The sequence below is a fragment of the Macaca thibetana genome, chromosome 5 (assembly GCF_024542745.1).
Source record: "Macaca thibetana thibetana isolate TM-01 chromosome 5, ASM2454274v1, whole genome shotgun sequence".
Taxonomy (NCBI): Eukaryota; Metazoa; Chordata; class Mammalia; order Primates; family Cercopithecidae; genus Macaca; species Macaca thibetana.
The window spans coordinates 101,149,323-101,172,538 of record NC_065582.1 but is presented as its reverse complement, the minus strand read 5'-3'; the positions used below and the strand labels follow the sequence as shown (position 1 = coordinate 101,172,538).

At 37.9% G+C, this 23,216-nt stretch overlaps 1 protein-coding gene and 1 non-coding gene across 4 annotated transcripts in view; one reads left to right on the top strand and one right to left on the bottom strand.

The window, feature by feature from the left end:
- SPP1 (secreted phosphoprotein 1) overlaps positions 1–23,216 on the top strand; it is an 899,378-nt gene that overhangs the window by 689,497 nt on the left and 186,665 nt on the right. The window lies entirely within an intron of this gene.
- LOC126955891 (small nucleolar RNA U13) lies at positions 20,899–21,001 on the bottom strand. Its single transcript, XR_007726176.1, has one exon. It is a non-coding gene; the product is annotated as a small nucleolar RNA U13 (small nucleolar RNA).

Below are 23,216 nucleotides of genomic sequence, written 5' to 3'. Positions count from 1 at the left end.
TATCATGAATAAGTTCAAAGAAAAGTACTGTGTCTAGATCTTCACGTAGGCCAGATTTAGGTTTCACTTTATACAAACATCTCAGTGTAGCAAAGAGTAACAGAGGAGTATTGCTGCCAGCATATCTTGCCACCGGCCACAGGGTGGTTTTCTCCTATCTTAGAATGGAATGAATGGGAATGGTCGGCTTTACACCTAGACGTTCCATTCCCAGGGATGAGCAGGAGACCAAAGCCTTCCTCTTATCTCAACTGCAAAGAGGCCTCCCTCTTTCACTACTCCTCCTCAGCACAGAGCTTTACAGGTGTCGGGCTGGGGGATGTAAGGTCTTTCCTTTCCCATGAGGGCATATCTTAGGCTGCCTCAGTGGAGGGAAACCTTGGACAATACCCAGGCTTTCTTGGGCAGAGGTCCCTGCAGCTTTCCACAGTGCATTGTGCCCGTGTTTAATAGAGAATGGAAAATGGCGATGACTTCTGCCAGGCATACTGCCTGCAAACATATTGTTAACAAGGCACATCCTGCATAGCCCTAAATCCCTTAAACTTTGATTTAATACAGCACATGTTTCTGTGAGCTCAGGATTGGGGCTAAAGTTATAGATTAACAGCATCTCAAAGCAAAACAATTTTTCTTAATACAGATCAAAATGGAGTTTCTTATGTCCTCCTTTTCTACATAAACATAGTAACAATCTGATCTTCCTTTCCTTTCCCCACAGGGGGAGGGGGTTGGAAGGTAGGGAAGTGCTGTTTGCCTCCTCCTTGTGCCTTCTGTGCAGTCGTGGTGTGATGGCAGTGGCTGTATCAGATGGCCGGTAGCTGCCATCAGGATCATCTAGCAGAGTGGGAAATTCTTGAATTAGAAGACAGGTAAGGATTGCTGGAGTGATGCCTGGAGTACGCAAGAGCAGGTGGATAATAGTGTGCCTTATACAGGGTCACATAAAGTTCATCTACAGTGACATATAGAAGCCCGACACAGTGGCACATGCCTGTAGCCCTAGCTACTCAGGAGGCTGAGGTGGGAGCATCACTTGGGCCTAGGAGGTTGAGGCTACAGTGAGCCATGATTGTGCCACTACACTCTAGCCTGCAGGACAGAGAGAGACCTTGTCTTTAAATAAATATATATAGCAGCATATGGAAAGGAACGAGTGGGCACACATGCTCGTGTATGGGCTGGTGTGGTACTGGAAGTCTGTGCCAGTTTTCTTCTGAGTACTTCATTTTTTCTGTGCAAAGTAAAACTCTCATGAACTAAGAGTGAAGATCAAGGAGGGGAAGACATATAAAATAAAATAAAATAAAATGTTGAAAGTAAAAGTTTGGAAAATATAAATAATGCCAACCTAACTCAAAGGAAGCTGGTATAGCAGTACTAATATCAGACAAAGTAGACCTTAAGTTAAAAACCATTACTAGCTATAGAGAGGGATATTTTTGTAATACCAGAAGGACCAACCTATTAGGAAAATGCAGCAATTCTAAACTTTTATCGACTTAGTAACTTAACCTGAAATAATATGAATTTTAAAATTACAGAATAGGCCAGGCGCGGTGGCTCAGGCCTGTAATTCCAGCACTTTGGGAGGCCGAGGTGGGCGGAACACGAGGTCAGGAGATCGAGACGATCCTGGCTAACACAGTGAAACCCCTTCTCTACTAAAAATGCAAAAATTAGCCGGGCGTGGTGGTGGGCGCCTGTAGTCCCAGCTACTTGGGAGACTGAGACAGGAGAATGGCCTGAACCCGGGAGGCGGAGCTTGCAGTGAGCTAAGATCGCACCACTGCACTCGAGCCTGGGCGACAGACCGAGACTCTGTCTCAAAAAAAAAAAAAAAAAAAAAAAAAAAAAATTGCAGAATATAAAAGAGAAATAAATGAATTCATATTCTTAGTAGGAGATTTTAACACAACTCCCTCTGTAGCTTCAAGAGCATATAGAAAAAAATAAGGATTTAGAATATTTGAACAACATGAGTAACAAACTTGGCCTGATTGGTATACATAAAGTACTACACCCAATAACTCGAAAAGAGACAATCATATCAAGTGCACATGAATCATTTATCAAAATGAACATTTCTGATCATGGTAGAAATTAACTATAAACAAAAACAAAAAGAAAACTGAAAAATGATCATATGTTTAAAAAGGAAGCAATACACTTCTAAATAATACATGTCAAAAAAATCAAAAATTGTAAACTAAAAAATAATAAAAATGCTATTTATCAAAACTTATGATACATAAAGCCATGTTTAGGCTAAAATTTATAACCTTAAATATATATGGTAGAAATCGAGAAAGGCTGAAAATTGATGATCTAATCATCCATTTTGAGAAGATGGAAAATGATCATAAAATTGAGTCTAAAGAAATAGAAGGAAGGAAATAATAAAGTTAAGAATAGAAATCAATGAAACAGAAAACAAGCGTAAGATACAAGTAATCAACAACCCAAAGCTGATTCTTTACGTTGAATTACAAGGCTGACTTGCTGTGCTAGTACTTATACTTTCTAAGTATTTAAAATGCTAAATATGCTGCTTCCTCAATTCAAAACATGAGTAATTGTCTTTACAATTTCTATACTTAATATTTAAATTTTCACAAATTTAAAATGTGCATACTCATTAAGAAAACAATTATGCACCCCAAATAATACTGGATTTTTTTTCCCATGAAAATATTCTCAGCATGCCGATTTGTTTTTTGTCTTTTGAGTACCAGCAACATCAGTCAGGTTGCCATCAGATCGCGTTTAAGACTGATGGAACATGGTGACGTCCTTTGTAGTTGCCCTATCAATGACTCTGAACATAAAGGAAAAGTTAGTTACAGTACCTATTCCCTCAAACTTGAGTCATTGTATTCCTAAATTTCAAATAAAATTATAGTCTGTAACCCTCATAGAGTGACTACATACTGAATTAAGTTTGCATTTCATTGGCTATTAAGATATATACAGTATCTTAATGACAGGGATACGTTCTGATAAATGCACTGTTAGGTGATTTGGTCATTGTGTGAACATCATAGAGTATACTTATTACAAACCTAGATGGTATAGCCTACTACATACCGAGGCTATGTGGTATAGCCTATTCCTCCCAGGCTATAAATCTGATCAGCATGTTACTGAAATACTGTGGACAATTGTAACATAATGGTAAGTATTTGTGTATCCAAACATTCTAAACATGGAAATGGTAATGAGTTGTGCAGTATGATGGCAATGATGTCACTAGGTGGTAGGAGTTTTTCAGCTCTTTTATGATCTTATGGGACCACCATCATTGATTGTCTTCCCATCCACTGGCTAAAGACTTCAACAGAATTTCTAATACTTTCCTTTCTTGCCCCTGACTTATTGGACTCTAAGTAATATTAGGATAACTGATTGGCTTCTGCAAATCTCAAGGATATATCAATATCTGAATCTATTATAGCATATTGCTACTGGTAATTTGTTCAATGTGAAGAATTGGAATGCGTCATGCACAATTGGTGTATAACAGAACTGTATTTTATCCTTTTTGTAACATGCCTTATTTCCAGCATGTCATGATCCTAACTTTTTTAGTTCTTAATCTTATAGGGCAACAAAGACAGCAAAAAAATGAAACCATTTGGGTGGTCTCTCAAACACTGACCTCAGAGCTGGTCCCAGAATTTGGGTGTCCACATCATGAAAAAATAAACACATGTCATCATTGTTGACACTAATTATGTACTTCACTTGCAACTCCTCAGAATAAAAGCCAAGAATAAAATTGCTGTAAAGAACAGGCTCTTTCTCATCACTTGGGGTGGCCTCTTTAGGTCAGGGTTGAGGTCCAGTTCCAGTGCGGTGTGAGATAGTGCACATGGCCAATGCTTGTGTTGTTTCTAACATGTGCAGAAGGAAGAGGAGAGAATATCCTGGGACATTTATCATCCATGACTCATCCACAAATCTTTTTTGCAAAAGTTAAGAGAAAGTGAAATATGCTAAAAATATGGAAAAGGAGGCGCAATGACAGTATTCAGAATTTTCTTCCACACACAAAATTACCTGTGAGAGACCATCATTTAACATAATATTATATACAATGAGATTTTTAAATTATTGACTGTTTTATTTTGAGATAGGGTCTCGCTCTGTTGTCTAGGCTGGAGTGCAGTGATGTGATCTCAGCTCACTACAGACTCAAACTCCCAGGCTCAAGCAATCCTCCCACCTTGGCCTCCCAAGTAGCTGGGACTACAGGCACATGCCACCATGCCCAGCTAAGTTTTGTATTTTTGGTAAAGACTGGGTTTCACCATGTTGCCCAGGCTGGCCTTGAACTCCTGAGCTCAAGTGATCCACCTGCCTTGGCCTCCCAAAATGCTAGGATTATAGGCGTGGGACTCTGTGTCCAACAGATTATCGACTTTTTAAACACTACACTTAGACTACCAAAAATGGGGTATTGGTCAGTCATAAGCAGGCCAATTTAGCTCTCATATATTCTACTACATCAGATTTATTAGTAACAAAATTAATATTTAGACTTCCATATCGTGCCAGCTGCATGGGTTTATAATCTAACTAATCACACAGGGTTCCATACTTTAAAAATCCCTTGAGTTGGCATAATGCTCTGCTGTCATTATCTTGAATTTCTTAATGGCCATTAAACAAGGGGACTCACATATTCATTTTCACACTGGGATCTACAAACTTTCACAGCATTCCTGCCATTGATACCATTCATTAGCTTTTATTTCTCACCTTGTTCTATTTACATGGGGCAGAGTGATGCTATTTATTGAGTAGCTCTTCAAAATCCCAGTTTATTAAATCATATGAAGGATAACATGATTTAGTGATAAAAGGCACAGTTTGTGGAATTTACATCATATATGTCATAAACCTAGTTATAGCATGTAATATGGAAACTAAACATATTGAATTGAACTGTCAGCAAAACAAGGAAAATGTAGTGAAAATAACATGATAGTTAAAGGCTTTAACATACTTCTTTTAGACTAGGATGGTTTCAATAGCCAAAAACATTAAGCAAAAACGTAGAGGAACGAGTTTCCTTCCAATAGAAATTTACATTTTTCTATATTGTCTATGGAAAATAACCAGTTGTGTGCTTACTCACAAAGAAAATTTTAAAAGCTAAAAAAGAGGGATTTTATAGCTTACATTTGAGTATAATCCAATAAAATTAGAAGCAAATAATGAATGAGGCTCTCACCAAAATCTTAACTATGTGAATATAAAGAAGCAGGCTACTAGAGAATTCTTGAATCAAAGGGGAACTCAAACTGGAAATTATATCAAGAGAGCAATAAATAGGAACACCCTAATTTTGAAAAACAATGGGAGTCAGAAGAAAATTTTTAGCTGTGAGTGACTTCATTTTTAAGGAAGAAAGACCAAACAAAAAAGGCTTTACAAAAAATACATTTTATCCATGTTTTGGCTTTATACCTATAAAATCTAAAAACTGTAGAGAAAAATCAAAATAAATCATAAAAGTATTCCTAAACTAATACCTTTTTTCTGTCTAGTAATAAACAACCAAAAATTGATATGGAAAGATATTCCATTCCCAATAATGATAAAAACCTATTTTAGAAAACATAGAAGTAAATATAACAATATAGACACAGGATTATATGAATAAAATTATAAAAACATATTAAAGTACATTAAAATATATAAACAAATGGAAATAAATAATGTTCTTGGACATAAAGATTACATTTAATAAAAATAAATTATCTCAATATTGATACATAGACTTTATGCAACCTCAGTTAGAATCCAAGTTGTTTTGTAGGTTGGTGGTGGCAGGTGTAGTTAAAATAATCTTCAATTTCTAAAGAAGAATACTTGAAGATGTTCAAGAAAAGTTTCTAAAAGAACATTTTGGGAAAATATTATTCTTACCAGATAATAGGATGTAGTATAAAACTATAATAATCAGCTTGGTAGAATAAAATAAATACGCCATATATAGACACCAGTGCACATTAAAACATTTAATGTATGCCAAAGATAGTCATTTAATTTTTTAGGAAACACAGGATTTTAATAAATGACTCTGGGACAAGTAACCATACTGTATTAGTTTATTTGTATAATGCTATGAAAAAACATGTGAGACTGGGTAATATAAAGAAAAGGAAGTTTAATGGACTTGCAGTTCCACATGGCTGGGGAGGCCTCACGATCATGGCAGAAGGTAAAGGAGGAGCAAAGGCACATTTTACATGGCAGCAGGCAAGAGAGAAAAATGAGTGCCCAGCAAAGGGTGAAGCCCCTTATAAAACCATCAGATCTCATGAGAATTTACTGTCATGAGAACAAGATGGTGGAAACTTCCCCCATGACTCAATTATCTTCACCTAGTCCCTTCCATGACCCATGGGGATTATGGGAACTACAATTTAAGATGAGTTTTGGGTGGGGATACAGCCAAAGCATATTATATCACCACTGACCCTTCCCAGATGTTTTTACAATTTAAAACACAATTATGCCCTTCCAAAAGTCCCCCAAAGTCTTAACTTATTCTGGCATTAACTTAAATGTTCAAGTTTGAAGTCTTATTTGGAACAAGGCAAGTCCCTTTTGCCTATGACCCTAGAAAATTAAAAACAAGTTAGTTACTTTCTAGATACAATGTGGTACAAGCATTGGGTAAATGCACCCATTCCAAATGGGAGAAATTGGCTTAACGAAGGGGCTACAGGTCCCATGCAAGTCAAAAATCCAATATGGTACTTATTAAACTTTAAAGTTTTAAAAACATTTTCTTTGAGTTTATGTCTTACATTCAGGTTACACTGATGCAAGAGGTGGTCTTTCACAGCCTTGGGAAGCTCCACCCCTGTGGCTCTGCAGGGTACAGCCACCCTCCTGGCTGCTTTCATAGGCTGCTTTGAGTGTTTATGACTTTTTCAGGTGCACAGTGCAAATTGTTGATGGATTTACCATTTTGGGGTCTGGAGCACAGTGGCCCTTTTCTCACAGCTCCACTAGGCCATGTCCCAGTGGGGACTCTGTGTGGCGGTTCCAACTCCATTTCCCTTCTGCACTGCCCTAGCAGAGGTTCTCCATGAAGGCTCTGCCCCTGCAGCAAACTTCTGCCTGGACATCCAGGCATTTCCATACATTCTCTGAAATGTAGTCAGTGGTTTTCAAATTTTGATTCTTTACTTCTGTGAACCTGCAGGCTCAACAACACGTGTAAGCCACCAAGGGTTGGGACTCACATCCTTTAGAGCAATAGCCTGAGCTTTATGTTGGCCCCTTTTAGCTATGGCTGGGATGTGGGGCACCATATCCCAAGACTGCACAAAGCAGCCAGGCCCTGGGCTCAGCACACAAAACCATTTTCCCCCCCTAGGCATTTTGACCTGTGATGGGAGGGGCTGCCATGCAGACCTTTGACATGCCCTGGAGACATTTTACCCATTGTTTTTGTGGTTAACATTTCGCTTCTTGTGACTTATACAAATTTCTGCAGCTAGCCTGAATTTCTCCTTAGAAAATGTGTTTTTTTTTTCTATTGCATTGTTAGGCTGCAAATTTTCTGAAATATTTTCTTTGCTTTCCTTTTCAACATAGTTTCCAATTCCAAACCATATCTTTGTGAATAAATAAAACTGAATGCTTTTAAGAGCACCTAAGTCACTGCTTGAATGCTTTGCTGCTTAGAAATTTTTTCTGCCAGATACCCTAAATTATCTCTTTTAAGTTTAAAGTTCCACAGATTTTTAGGATGGGGCAAATTGCTGCCAGTCTCTTTGCTAAAGCATAGGAAGAATTTCCTTTGCTCCAGTTCCCAATAAGTTTTTCATTTTCATTTGAGATCATCTTAGCCTGGATTTTATGGTCCATATTACTATTAGCATTTTGGTTAAAGCCATTTAACAAGTCCTTAGGAAGTTTTAAACTTTTCTACATTTTCTTCTTCTTCTTCTTCTTTTTTTTTTTTTTTTCCCTTGAAACTGTTTTAACCTCTGCCTGTTACTCATTCCAAAGTTGTTTCCACATTTTGGGGTATTTTAATAGCAGTGCCCTACTCCTGGTACCAATTTACTGTACTAGTTCATTTTTATACTGCTATGAAGAAATATTCAAGACTGGGTAATTTATAAAGAAAGAGAGGTTTAATGAACTTATAGTTCCACATAGCTGGGGAGGCCTCACAATCATGGCATAAGGTGAAGGAGGAACAAAGTCACGACTTATATGGCAGCAGGCAAGAGAGAAGAATGGGTGCCCAGCAAAGGTGAAAGCCCCTATAAAACCATCAGATCTTCTGAAAACTTACTATCATGAGAACAGAATAGGGGAAACTGCCCCCATGATTTAATTATCTCCACCTGGTTCCTCCCCTGCCATGACACATGGGGATTATGGAAACTACAGTTTAAGATGAGATTTGAGTGTGGACACAGCCATTTCATACCTTTTGAGAGAAATATAATTGGATACTTATTTTTCCAATATAAAATTTAAAAATTAAGGTGAATTAAAGAATTAAATGGGAAAATGAATAATACAAATCTTGTAAGAAAGCCTAGGAGACCTAACATCAGTCTATAGATGATGAAGTGCTTATATACTGGGAGCTGAAACAGAACAAAAACCAACGTATTTTTAATAAAAATGAAGTAACAATGGATTTAAAGAAAATAATTACAACATATATTAAGACAAAGTGGTAGCTATACTAAAAATGGAGAAGTAAAAGACATAAAATAGAAAAAGTCAGCAAGAAATATGTATTTTAACAAATAGGAAACCTAGGTATCTCACAAATATGAAAAGATGTGAAAAGATGATCAAATTTACAGGTAGTGAAATACAGATTAAAGTAACAATGAATATTATTGCACACTTACCAAGCTGGCAAAGGTGTAATAAATAGGTCTCTCTCCAAAGTGGAAATGTGTGTTGCCACTGCTTTTCTAAAAGCAACTTAGAAATATCTGTTGAAATTTAAAAATTAATGCACATGCTTTGATTTAATACCCCTTCAGGGAATCTATGCTATGTAAGTCAAGCTTATAGTATACAATGACGTGTTGTAAGAAAGTCTATTGTACTCTTATTAATAGTGGGAAAAGAATAAATAAATAGATGAAAGCATAAGGAATGACCATCAATTGGAGAATTACAGTATAAATTAGGCCACATTCATGCTATATGATATTTATTAAGAAGAATAAATCAGAGCTAAATAGTTGAATTGAAGTGATATTCATGACATATATATTATTGTGTAAAACATATAACATGGGTGGTTATACAGGTATTCGTATATAATAATTTTTGTAAAAGAAAAATAAAAAATATATGCATCTTACAGTCAATAAATGTCTGTATATGATTCTATGAACATACAGAAACGAAGAAGTGGAAGGATACATACTAAGTTGTTATGAATGAGAAAATATATGTGGAGTGGAGGAGGCAGGTTATGAGTATGAAGAGAAGGAAAAAAATGAAAACCAAAAATGCAAAGAAAGGCTGTATTTGAAATAACAATCTGCTTATGAGTATGGCCTCTAGCTTCATCCACATTGCTGCAAAGGACAGTTCTTTTTTATGGTTTTGTAGTGTTCTGTGGTATGTATGTACCACATCTTCTTTATAAAATCACCATTCCTGAGAAGCCAGATTGATTCTATGTATTTGCTATTGTGAATAGCACAGCAACGAACATACGAGTGCATGTGTCTTTTTGGTATAAGTATCCATTTCCTTTGGGTATGTACCCAGTAATGGGATACTGGGTCAAATGGTAGTTCTAGTTTAAGTTCTTTGAGAAATCTCCAAACTTCTTTCCACAGTGGCTGAACTAATTTACATTCCCACCAACAGTGTATAAGCATTGCCTTTTCTCTTCATCCTTGCCAGCATCTGTTGTAATATCTCATACTATCATTTATAATGGGAACTAACCATTGAGCACAATGGACATAAACATGGGAACAATAAACACTGCAGACTATCAGAAGAGGGGAGGGAGAGCAGGGAGCATGGGTTGAAACCCTGCCTATTGGATACTATGCTTACTAAGTTGTATACCCATGTAACAAACCTGCACATGTACCCCCTGTATCTAAAATAAAAGTTGAAATTAAAAAATCAAATTTGCATGATGCATTAATGTAAAGGTATACATATATATATACACAAATATACAAATTTGTATACAAATATACACATAAAATTTAAAGTTTAAAAAATAGAAGACAAGAGCCTACTGCTTAATGCAGATCTCCCAAGAGAACTTCCAACTGAAGGCAGAACATGGCGTAAGTGCACCTGGGATCCCAGCTACTGGACCCACCCTCAGGCTTGCACCTATCTCATTTTCTTTTTCTAACTATTTTAGTTTCAATATAACCTGGTTTGAATTTCTACAGATGGGTAGGAGATGGAAGAACCTCCAGGAAGCTGGAAATGGTATGAATACAAAAAGGCATAAAGTGCTTCACGATTTTGGAGTTTCCTTTTGGGATGATGAAATGTTTTAGAACTACATAGAGGGGATGATTGTACAACATTGTGAATGTACTAAAGGTCAATGAATTGCACACTTTTCAAAAGTTAATGTATGTTAAGTAAATTTTATCTTAATTTTAAAAAGGCATGAAGAATGTTACAGACATATATATATACTGGAGTGCAATTTTCTGAACGTAGTTCAAGAGTCACAGCCACTTGGAGGCTTATGCCAAGCATATGGACACAGATGTGAAGTCATCTGTTTTAACTGTATCCTTATTTACCTTTGAAATACAGTCTTGCATCTCCCAAAGAAGATGCTATCCAAAGATAGCTCATGTTCATTGACATGAACTGTGGGCCAGTGACTAAAATGGACCCATTTGTGATTCTAGGTTAATATTTCCCACAGTTTCATCCATATCATTCAAAACTATACCATCTGGGAAAATAAGACTATATATCTCAACTATAAGTCTTGGGAGACACTATGTACCAGGAACTAAGAATCATACAACATGGATGTATCAACCTTCAGAAGCAACATACCCCCTCTGGGCCTCAGTCTCAAATAGTACCTGGTCACCTGAATAAATGTTTAGCCTATTAGAGTAAAAACATGTACAGACTACTGGATTAACTAATTAATCTCATCTGATGTAATTTGGAGTCAGATATCTGTGCTGGCCCTTCCTCCTGGCCATTTTCTTCTTAGCAAAAACAGCACAGGGTCCATGCATTAAGGTCCTGGCTTTGGTCTCTATTTTATCTCATCACCAAATTCCGAGGCACAGGCATCATCAACAGACTCTTCCACCCAAAACCCAGTATCTTCCCCTCTCTGCCTGTGTGCACAGGACTGGCACCATGGGACGCTCTCTGGAACTTAGGTCTTCTAGTTCAAGATTTGTGCTTCGGCACCCCTGGTGGTCAAATATCCCATGGAGTATCCTTTGGGAATAAGTTCAAAGGTCAGAGGTGTGTGTGTGTGTCTAGTGTGTGACAAAGAACTCATACTCATGACCACCGATGCTTTACCAAAATGACTATGATCCTAATACAGTAAAGAATAAACTCCCCACAGCACCTGTAGAAATTTATGCTCAGAATTGTCATCTTCCATTTATATAGACTCCTTAGCTATCTTATTTCAGATCAGAATCCACATTTTTATTTACGAACTCTTTTTACCCACTGAATTCAATGTCGTTAGCTGACCATTCTTAAACCAATAACCGGAGAAGATGAATGATTGCCTCCCAGAATAGTGTCTTCAGCACTACTCACCTACTAGCCAACTGGATAGTCTTCCTTCCCACCACTGAATTAACATAAAATTAATCCATCTACTCCTACACAAGCACTACAGGTGCCATCAAGATACTTCCTGGTTCCCAATTTCTACCCATTATCTCCAACACAGATGATTTTCCTGGGAAATTCCTTGTTACAAATCAATTTGCTACAGTAATGCTTTCAGCAAGAAAAAGTACCTCTTGCAAGTTAATTACAAGGGGAAATCTAGTACAAATGGAAAATTAAATACGTTTTATCGATTTCTTCATTCCAGTCCCTGGATTTTCCTCTTTTCCCCACTGTTTTTGTCCCGTTGAAATCCCTAATACAGTTTTGATTACAATAGTTTAAACCCTTTCTTTCCATACTTTGTACGCCTTTGCTTTCATTTGCTTTCACCACATTCAGTCTACATCCTGCCAATTCTACAACCATTTATACCGTCTGGCTTCTCCATCCCTACATCTGAGTTTCTGGGTGCTTCTGGAAAAAGTAACACAAAAGCACAGATTTATGTCATTACTACTCATGAGAGTTTATCTCTGGCTCATTTCCATCATTGGAATTGAAGGTGGGATCTTGGCCAAAAGAGGTGCATTTAAACTGAGGTAAAGGAAGAGCAGAAATCAAGACCCCTATGAAGGAAGGTAGTTTGTAGAGAAGAGACTAGGACAGGCAAGAGCAGAGAGATCACATGGAAAGAGAGAGAGAGAGGCAGCCTCTAACATTCCAGTTTCGTTATATTGCTCTAGTTGAGTTCCCGTTTCTTGAGGTATCTTGAGACGATTTTTGTTCCTTGAAAACAAATGATTCCTCACTAAATATGGCCTACCCTTCCAGATAACTTGGTTTCCACACTTGCCAGGCTGGCCATGCCCAAGTTCACCCTGCTGGAAAATACAGTCTCCATTGGCTACCATTTTCTCAACTAACTAATGTGCATTGTGATGTAACTTTTAATATTTAAATGTGTAAATATTTTAAACGTGCTAGTATTTTCTCCTTGGATTGCAAGTTTTAGATTGTATTCTTCATTTCTTTTTATAACCTTGGATCCCAGAACTTTATGATCACGTGTAGATGATCTCTAGATACTTGCTGAATGAACAAACAAGTAAATGTCTCATTCTTCAATAGTCTCTAGAAAGATGATAATAGCAAGAAGCTCTGGAGTCTTTGAGCACTCAGAAAGAGTCAGCAATAAGAGATGGGGAAGCCCCAATAACAGAAATACTGAATACTGGTGGTGTGTCCTCTTCAAGGAGGACTAGGAGAATGGACCAACAGAGTGAGCCACTCCCGAGGCCCGAACACAAGGCAGGCAGGAATGGTCTTCCCACACTCCAGGTGTCCCCCCTTCCGACCTCTCGTTGACATTCAGAGAGTACCGAAATAGAATTTAGCAGAAATATCTAATTATATTTACATTTTAAAGACGGGGGAAGTATATTAGCAGAGTCAAACATTGTTTTACCAGTAACCTTAATAACTGCCATCTAAAAGGCATGACATTCGTTTATTCTGTTTTTGTTTGCTTTGCTTATTTCTGGAGCTGTGGTTTCTCTTTAGAATAGCTTCAGGTGGAAACATGTGAATACTTCTGAGTTATTAAAACAACCACCACAGTCTTCACATTCAAATGTGGCAAATATAAAAGGTGACTCCTATTTCACCAAGCTGTGAAAATAGTATTTGTGGGAGAAAATAAGAGGAAAGAAGCCTCTACGCACTTGCAAGAAATGCCTAAAAGTGGTCCAACCCTTTGCTCTTGAAAGTGTTGGCATCTAAAGAGAAACTTTCATGGAGCCACACCTTCATCTGGCTAAATATATGGTTTTAAGACACTCAACTACTCATTTACAGGTTTCTGCTTAAAATTTCAACCACATGTTAAGCACAAAATTTTGTGGTTCATGAGTTAACAAGTTGCCACCAAAGAAAATATTGCTCCATAGGGTGTTCCTCTTGTGATGCTTAGAAACATCAGGTTGTAGTGATCCCCCCCACCCAAAAAGTGACCCTTTGGATTTGAAAGGCTTTGGTTTGCTAATGATTGGTTTCAGCCTGCAGTGTTCCACAGACTGTTTTGTTCTTCTTCTATGGTCTGTGAATGATACTCCTCAAGGAATGGTGGCTGATATGTTTTTCATTTCCTCCCTAAATTTCTCACTATAATATTTAATTAGCCAAAAGGCAGCATATTTATAGAAATAATAAAACAGAGGAGAAAATGCTTTAATTATATGAATAATGTGTTGTATTTAGAGATATATACATATATACGTATACGCATATATATTTAAAGAACACTTTGTACAGTTATTTTTCCCTAGGATATGATTACAGTAAACTTAAGCATATGTGTAAGATGAACAAAGTCTAGAGATCTAATACAAAACACGAGGACTAAAAGTAATAAAATTGTACTGTATTTGCAATTCATGCTTTAAAAAAGAAAGTGAACTGACATATAAACAACCAATCCTTTGAGATGTCCCAAGATAAAAGAAATACACGTATGCAAAAATTTGAAAGTAATGTTTAATGTTACATTTAAGTAATTTAATATCCAAGAAGCAAAATATACTGAGGATCTACAATAGCAAATACTCTATATGCACTAACTTATTTCTCCTAAAGACCTTAAAATAGGTATCATCATCCTCATTTTACACATGCAGAAAGTAAGGCTCAGAGAAGCAAAAGTGAGTATTAATTCTAATGAAAAAATGTGCAAATAGATCAACGGGTTTCTAATTTTGCCATTTCCTCTTTCAGCATGATTTAAAGGTGACAATGCAGTGAAAATTAGTGACGCAACATTTTTGGGTTTTTTTTTTTTTTTTTTTTTTTTTTGAGACGGAGTCTTGCTCTGTCTCCCAGGCTGGAGTGCAGTGGGGCGATCTCGGCTCACTGCAAGCTCCGCCTCCCGGGTTCACGCCATTCTCCTGCCTCAGCCTCCCGAGTAGCTGGGACTACAGGCGCCCGCCACCACGCCCGGCTAATTTTTTGTATTTTTAGTAGAGACAGGGTTTCACCGTGGTCTTGATCTCCTGACATTGTGATCCGCCCACCTCGGCCTCCCAAAGTGCTGGGATTACAGGCGTGAGCCACCACGCCCGGCCACTATGACGCAACATTTTGAATGACAAGACTAATACTCTCTCTATTAATTCCTTAATAAAAATTCCAAACCAGAAGCCAACGAAGACTTCGCTCCAGGAGAACAAAGGAAATGGTAATGTACTCCAAAAGGCTATAGAACTATAAAAATTAGCTGTGACAAATAATGTGTGAGAAAAATGTTTTATAGAGCCATTCTGTAAATTGTGTTGTAGATAACAAAATTAAATACAAAAGTTAACTTAATTTAAATTGAGCATAGTATTGTGTTTTACTGTGATTAATAAAAGTTTCCAATTAACAGGTGCTATCAGTAAGAATTAGCCACCTAAGTAAATAAAATGTAAATTCTTAGGGCCCAAGTTATTTTTCTTGGTTACACCTAGAATGCTTTATGTACTTCCCATATTGTCAAAAGTTAAAACAAGAAGTGAGATCTTCATTCTCACACAAATTTGCAGCAGATATCTTTTGCAAGCTCAAACTACAGTTCTGGCAATGTTTTTCAGATCTCACTGCAAGTATAAAGGAAATTTGTATATTTCAAAATTCACTTAACACACAGGAAATTCGTTTAACTAAAGCAATTAAGGAGCTTCCATCTAACTTTCAATTGGAAGTGTTTAATCTGCAATGCAATGAAATAATATAAAAGACAACTATCAACAAAAGAATCTAATAGAATTTTACAAATGCCTTCCAAATGATTAATGTGCTCAATTAAAATCACATGTTCATGGACTAATATCAATATTTTGCAGAACCTATCAGTGTAAAAAGACGTTTTCAAAGATGAAATACATAAAATCTAATTTTATTAACAGATGTACCTTTGCAATCAATTTTGGTGATAGAGAACACTAACTTTGAACATATTATAACCTCTAAAGGAAAGAAGTACCCTCTTTATTTCAGAAAGTAAACAACAAAGGCATTGACATTGATTTGGAGATTCAGAGATAATTTCTTGTTCTCAATAACATTGATCATGAGATAAATGCACATCAAAACTACAATGATATATCATCTCACCCCAGTTAAAATGGCTTTTATCCAAAAGATAGGCAATAGCAAATGCTGACCATAAAAGGGGACACTTGTATTCTGTTGGGGAGAATGTAAATTAGTACCGCCACTATGGAGAACGGTATGGAACTTCCTCAAAAAACTAAAAATAGAACTACCATATGATCTAGCAACCCTACTGCTAGATATATACTCCAAAGAAAGAAAATCAGCATATTGAAGAGATATATGTACTCCCATGTTTATTGCAGCATTATTCACAATAGCCAAGATTTGGAAGCAACCTCATTGTCCACTGAAAGACAAATGGAAAGAAAATGTGGTACATAAACACAATGGAGTACTATTCAGCCATAAAAAAGAATGAGATACTGTCATTTGCAACAACATGGGTGGAACTTAATATGGTGGAGGACATTATATTAAGTGGATAAAATAACCCAGGCACAGAAAGACAGACTTCACATGTTTTCACTCATTTTGTGGAAACTAAAAATTAAAACAATTGAGCTCATAAAGATAAAGAGTAAAATGATGATTACAAGAGGCTGGGAAGGGTAGTGGGGACTTGGAGGTAAATTGGGGATGGTTAATGAGTACAAAAGTATAGGTAGATAGAATGAATAATATTTAGTATTTGTTAGCACAACGGGGTGATTACAGTCAATAATAATTTATTGTACATTTTAAAATAATTCAAGACATAGACATGGGCAAAGACTTCATGTCTAAAACACCAAAAGCAATGGCAACAAAAGCCAAAATTGACAAATGGGATCTAATTAAACTAAAGAGCTTCTGCACAGCAAAAGAAACTACTATCAGAGTGAATAGGCAACCTACAGAATGGGAGAAAATGTTTGCAATCTATCCATCTGACAAAGGACTAATATCCAGAATCTACAAATAACTTAAACACATTTACAAGAAAAAAACAAACAACCCGATCAAAAAGTGGGCAAAGGACATGAACAGACACTTCTCAAAAGAAGACATTTATGCAGCCAACAGACATACGAAAAAATGCTCATCATCACTGGTCATTAGAGAAATGCAAATCAAAACCACAATGAGATACCGTCTCACACCAGTTAGAAGGGCGATCATTAAAAAGTCAGGAGACAACAGATGCTGGACAAGATGTGGAGAAATAGGAATACTTTTATACTGTTGGTGGGAGTGTAAATTAGTTCAACCATTGTGGAATACAGTGTAGTAATTCCTCAAGGACCTAGAACTAGAAATACCATTTGACCCAACAATCCCATTACTGGGCATATACCCAAAGGATCATAAATCATTCTACTATAAAGACACATGCACCCATATGTTTATTGCGGCACTATTCACAATAGCAAAGACATGGAAGCAACGCAAATGCCCATCAATGATAGACTGGATAAAGAAAATGTGGCACATATACACCATGGAATACTATGCAGTCATAAAAACGAATGAGTTCATGTCCTTTGTAGGGACGTGGATGAAGCTGGAAACCATCCTTCTCGGCAAACTATCACAAGAACCAAACACCGCATGTTCTCACTCATAAGTGGTAGTTGAACAACGAGAACACATAGACACAGGGAGGGGAACATCACACACTGGGGCCTATCAGGTAGTGAGGGACTAGGGGAGGGATAGCATTAGGAGAAATACCTAATGTAGGTGACAGGTTGAGGGGTGCAGCAAACCACCATGACCTGTGTATACCTCTATAACAAACCTGTGCAGTCTGCACATATACCCCAGAACTTAAAGTATAATTTTAAAAAATAGTATAATAGAAATGTTTGTAACACAAAGAAATGATAAATGCTTGAGGTGATGGATAGCCCTTTTACCCTCATGTGATTATTACACATTGTATGCCTGTATCAAAATATCTCATGTACTCTGTAGATATACACACCTACTACGTACCCACAAAAATTAAAAGAGAAAAAATTTTAAAGAAAATTTCTTATCCAGTCTGAAATCTTTGTTCTTGTTTGTTCTTTAATTAAAGTGGTTAGTCCATTAATAAATAATATAACTACTAATATATCAGGTTTATAACTACCCTTTTCTTGTTTTCTATTTGCCCCTCTTGTTCTGTTTTCCTAACTTTTTTTCTTGCCCTCACTTGAATCCATCAAGTATTTTTTATCATTCCATTTTTCTCATCTGTAAGTGTGCTGGTTACACATATCTAATATCTTCTAAGTGGCTGCACAATGTGACTCCTTGACTTATTAAAATGTGCAAATTTTGCTCCTTACCATACAATATTAAGACCTTAGAATACTTTAAATTCATTTATTTCTTGTTTATCTTTTATAATGTGTACTTTATTCTATACATATTTTGAACTCTGCCAGAAATTATTAATATTATTGTTATTACTATGTATAGTCAATATTAGAAGGATTGTATTTTATACTTTCCATTGCTCTTCATTGCTTCCTATATTTTCACGTTTCCATCTCAGCTATTTATCCTTTTTCTTTTTTTAACTTTTATTGTAAGTTTAGTAGTATAAGTGCAGGTTGGTTACATAGGTAAAGTTGTGTCATGGGGGTTTGTTGTGCAGATTACTTAATCACCCGGGTATTAAGCCTAGTACCCATTAGTTACTTTTCCTGAACCTCCCCCTCCTCTCATCCTCCACCCTCGAATAGGCCCGAGTGTGTGTTGTCCCTTCTATGTGTCCATGTGTTCTCATTATTTAGCTCCCACTTACAAGTGAGAACATGCAGTATTTGTTTTCTGTTCCTGTGTTAGTTTGCCAAGAACCTTATCCTTCTTCTTAAAGAACTTCCTTTTTTTTTTTAGTGCAGGCCCGATGGTGACAAATTCTCTCACTTTTCGTGTGTCTGGAATGTCTTTATTTCATCTTCACTTTTGAAGAATACTCCTCTCAACAGAATTTGAAGTTAGCAGTTATTTCCTTTTAGTACTTTAAAGATAGATGTCATTTATTATTCCTGTAGTTGTTTCTATCATCACTGTTGAGAAATCATTGTCAGCCTTACTGTTGCTCCTAATGTATCTTTAATCCTCTGATTTTAAGATTATATCTTTGTCTTTGGTTTTCATGGTTTTACTATGATATATCTTGGTGAGATTTTCTTTATATTTAATACAGCTTGGAATTTGCACATTTTTTGAATACGTGGCTTTATGTCTTTTGTCAGTTTGAGAATTTTATCAGAGATTTTCTCTTCAACCATTGCTTCTACTTTATTCTCTCTCTTCCTTTCCTTTCAGGACTTCAACTACACACATGTAAGAAATTTCTATCAGTCTCCTATATACCTTATGTTCTTTTCTGCAGCCTATCCCTTTTTCTCATGGTATTTCAATCTAGTTACTTACTATGAATCTACATTCTTTTTCACGAATACGCTCTTCAACTGCAACCATTCTATTGTTAAACCCGTCTACTGAGATCTTAATTTTAGCTATTGTGTTTTTGGTTCTTGAGTTTTCATTTTATTCTTTTCTATATATATTTGTCCTCTGATATAAAATTATTTATATTTTCTGGATTATATTAATAATTGTTGGTTTAAATCCATTTATTATGACGCAATATCTGGGCCACTTATGAGTCTAGTCCCGTTCTCTAATCTTTCCCTTGGTCCTCCTTCTTGTGATGACTGGTACATTTGTTTAATTATTAGACATTGTTTAGGAAAAAATGAGGATGCTATAAAGGCTGTCATATTCTCCCAGAGTGGAGGCAAATGAGATAGTCAAATTGCATAAGGAAAGAAGATTTATTCTGGATGTAGAAATTATAATGCACTTCATTCCGGGGCTAAACTGCCATTTTTGAGAGGTCTTCAGCGTTTAACTTAAAAATCCGAAATAATATAACACTGCTCTGCTCTTCTTTTCTCTCGGTGCATACATCAGCGCATCTCCAGACAGATTCACATTCTCTGTACAGAAGAATGTTCAAGTGGGTAATGGGCTCTACAAGGTGAACACCCAGATCCTTCCTTTGGGACTGAGTCACCTATTTGCTCAGTTGTCGGGAGTGTTGCTTTCTGAGAGCTCATAGCTGAGTTCCTCTGCAGGAATTGCCAAAGGAAATAGCCGCACCCAAAATTGCACTCACTACCAGGAGCAGCCCACATCCCAAGACTGGTCAACCATTAGTACAAAGACTTCATCCCCTTGCCTTAATTCAGGGCAAGTTTCAAGTGCCATTACTGCTTCGGAGCTCCCTGTGGAATCGGCTGAGGCCTCTGTTGCAACTGAGTCACAGCTCAACTTCTCCATCTGCCTTCCTGCTTCCCTCCTTCACTTCCTCCTGCTTCCCTCCTCCACTTACAGGTATTACATTACTCCTGAAAGCATTCCCCTCTCTACATCCTACGTGGACATCTCCATCTGGGGAGGGGTGGGAGCATCCAGGTGGGGGCATCTGCACATTTTTTTTTTTTTTTTGAGACAAGAGTCTTACTCTGTCACCCAGGCTGGAGTGCAGTGGCTCAATCTCAGCTCACTGCAACCTCCGCTTCCCCGGTTCAAGCAATTCTCCTGCCTCAGCCTCCTGAGTAACTGGGACTACAGGTGTGCACCACCACACCCAGCTAGTTTTTGTATTTTTAGTAGAGATGGGGTTTCACCATGTAGGCCAAGATGGTCTCGATCTCTTGCCCTTGTGATCTACCCACCTTGGCCTCCCAAAGTGCTGGGATTACAGGCGTCAGCCACCATGTCAGCCTCTGCACATTTTAAATCTATTTCCACTAATCGTCCCACTGCCCACACCTGCTCTTCACGTCTTGATTTTGAACTCAGCTTCTTCAGGATTTCCCAAAATGAATGCTGCTAATGCTTGTTTACTTTTTTTTTGGTTTTGTTTTCTATTCAAATAAATCCTATCTGATTTCAGTCCTCTAGGAATTCTTTAGAATTTTTGATCCACCAATGTCCCTTTTTCCCTCACATCAGACAGGTAATGTGCCAACATGGTAATAAGGTTTGAGGAAGGCACATTTTACATATGAGTGTAAAACACAATCATCATGCTTACAAACCACAAGAGGGTCTCATGACACCTTTATACAGCATCCTTTTTTAAAAAACTGCTTACATTTTCGTGAAATTATGTCCAGAATTGGTGGGTTCTTGGTCTCGTTGACTTCAAGAATGAAGCCACAGACCCTCGTGGTGAGTGTTACAGTTCTTAAAGATGGTATGTCCAGAGTTTTTTCCCTCAGATGTTCAGATGTGTCCGCAGTTTCTTCCTTCTGGTGGGTTCGTGGTCTCCACTTCAGGAGTGAAGTTGTAGACCCTCACGGTGAGTGTTACAGCTCTTAAAAGCAGCCCGTCTGGAGTTGTTCGTTCTTCCTGGTGGGTTCATGGTCTGGTTGACTTCAAGAGTGAAGCTGCAGACCTTTGAGGTCAGTATTACAGCTCACAAAGGCCACGTGGACCCAAAGAGTGAGCAGCAGCAAGATTTATAATAAATAAGGAAAGAGCAAAGCTTCCACTGTGCCAAGGAGACCACAGCAGGTTGCTGCCCGCTGAGGCAGCCTGCTTTTATTCCCTTATCTGGCCCCACCCACATCCTGCTGATTGGCCCATTTTGACAGAGTGCTGATTGGTGTATTTACAAACCTTGAGCTAGACAGAGTACTGATTGGTGTATTTACAAACCCGGAGCTAGACACAGAGTGCTGATTGGTGCATTTACGATCCCTTAGATAGACATAAAGGTTCTCCAAGTCCCCAGTAGACTCAGGAGCCCAGCTGGCTTCACCTAGTAGATCCCGCACTCGGGCTGCAGGCAGAGCTGCCTGCCAGTCCGGAGCTGTGCCTGCACTCCTCAGCTCTTGGGCCGTCAATGGGACCTTATGCCAGGGAGCGGTGCCCATCAGGAAGGCTCGGGCGGCACGGACGCCATCCTGGAGGGGGAGGCTCTGGCCCTGCAGGAGGCCACAGCCGAGGAGGAGGCTCAGACATGGCAGGCTGCAGGTCCCGAGCCCTGCCTGGCAGGGAGGCGGCTGAGGCCCGATGAGAATTCCAGCCTGGTGCATGCGGGCCAGCAGTGCTGGGGGACCCAGTGCAACCTCCGCAGGTGCTGGCCAGGTTGCTAAGTCCCTCACTGCCCTGGGCCGGCAGCAACGGCCGGTCGCTCCGCATGTGGGGCTCGAGCCCGCACCTGTGCGCGCTGTAACTCGTGATGGCCTGTGAGCGCCAAGCACAACCCTGGTTCCCGCCCGTGCCTCTCCCTCCACACCTCCCCGCAAGCAGAGGGAGCCGGCTCTGGCCTTGGCCAGCCCAGACAGGGGCTCCCACAGTGCAATGGTGGGCTGAAGGGCTCCTCTAGCACCACCAGAGTGGATGCTGAGGCAAAGGAGGCGCCGAGAGTGAGGGCTGCTAGCACATTGTCACCTCTCAAAATGTTACAAAGAAATACAGAAGACAAATGCATTGGGTCCATCAGCAGAGATCAATGTAATCAGGCTACTATCTTGAGTTAGAATCTCCTTTTCCTGTGAATGTTTTCCTTCAAACTTTGAGGTTTTGTAGCAATCCCAAAAGGATCTACAGAGTTTCAGTTTCAGACAAAGGACTTATTACATACATATTTGAAGGTATTGTTTTTTTACATTTCATTTGACTGATGTTTTGAATTATGTTATCTTGAAAATAAAAAATGAAAAAATTACTGTGTTCATATACTTATTTGTACTGTTTGATACTTTTGCAATGTCAAAATAAATATAATTCAATTATTTCCACAAAAAAACGGCTATTAAGTTTCATGAGAAACTACATATTTATATATATTCTCTAAATATTTATGTCTGATTTTTTTTTTTATTACACAGAAGTTAGGGCCTGCGTGAAGAATGGTTACTTGTTATATAATAATTCAAAAGAAGTGGAGGGCCTTAAACTGAGAGGTCCTTTATCAGAAAACAAACTCTGATACTACTTAATGCTACTGCGGGTTCAGTGACAGGCACGGGCATGTGCTATATTGTAAAGATTTACATCTGTTCAAATTTTCTGAAAAGTAATTTGATAATCAATTTTAGAACCTAAAAATGTGTGTGATTTCTGATGTAGTAATTCCATTTCTAGGAATCTTTGCTAAGGAAATGGTCAGAAATTTAGTCAAAGATAATACATTTTTTTAAATGTAAACATACTACAATAGGAATAAAGAAATTATGATACATAGTTGTGGGAGAATATTATGCAGCAATAAAAGATTAGGTTTTAAAATATTTTTAATAATCTAGATAAGCCCT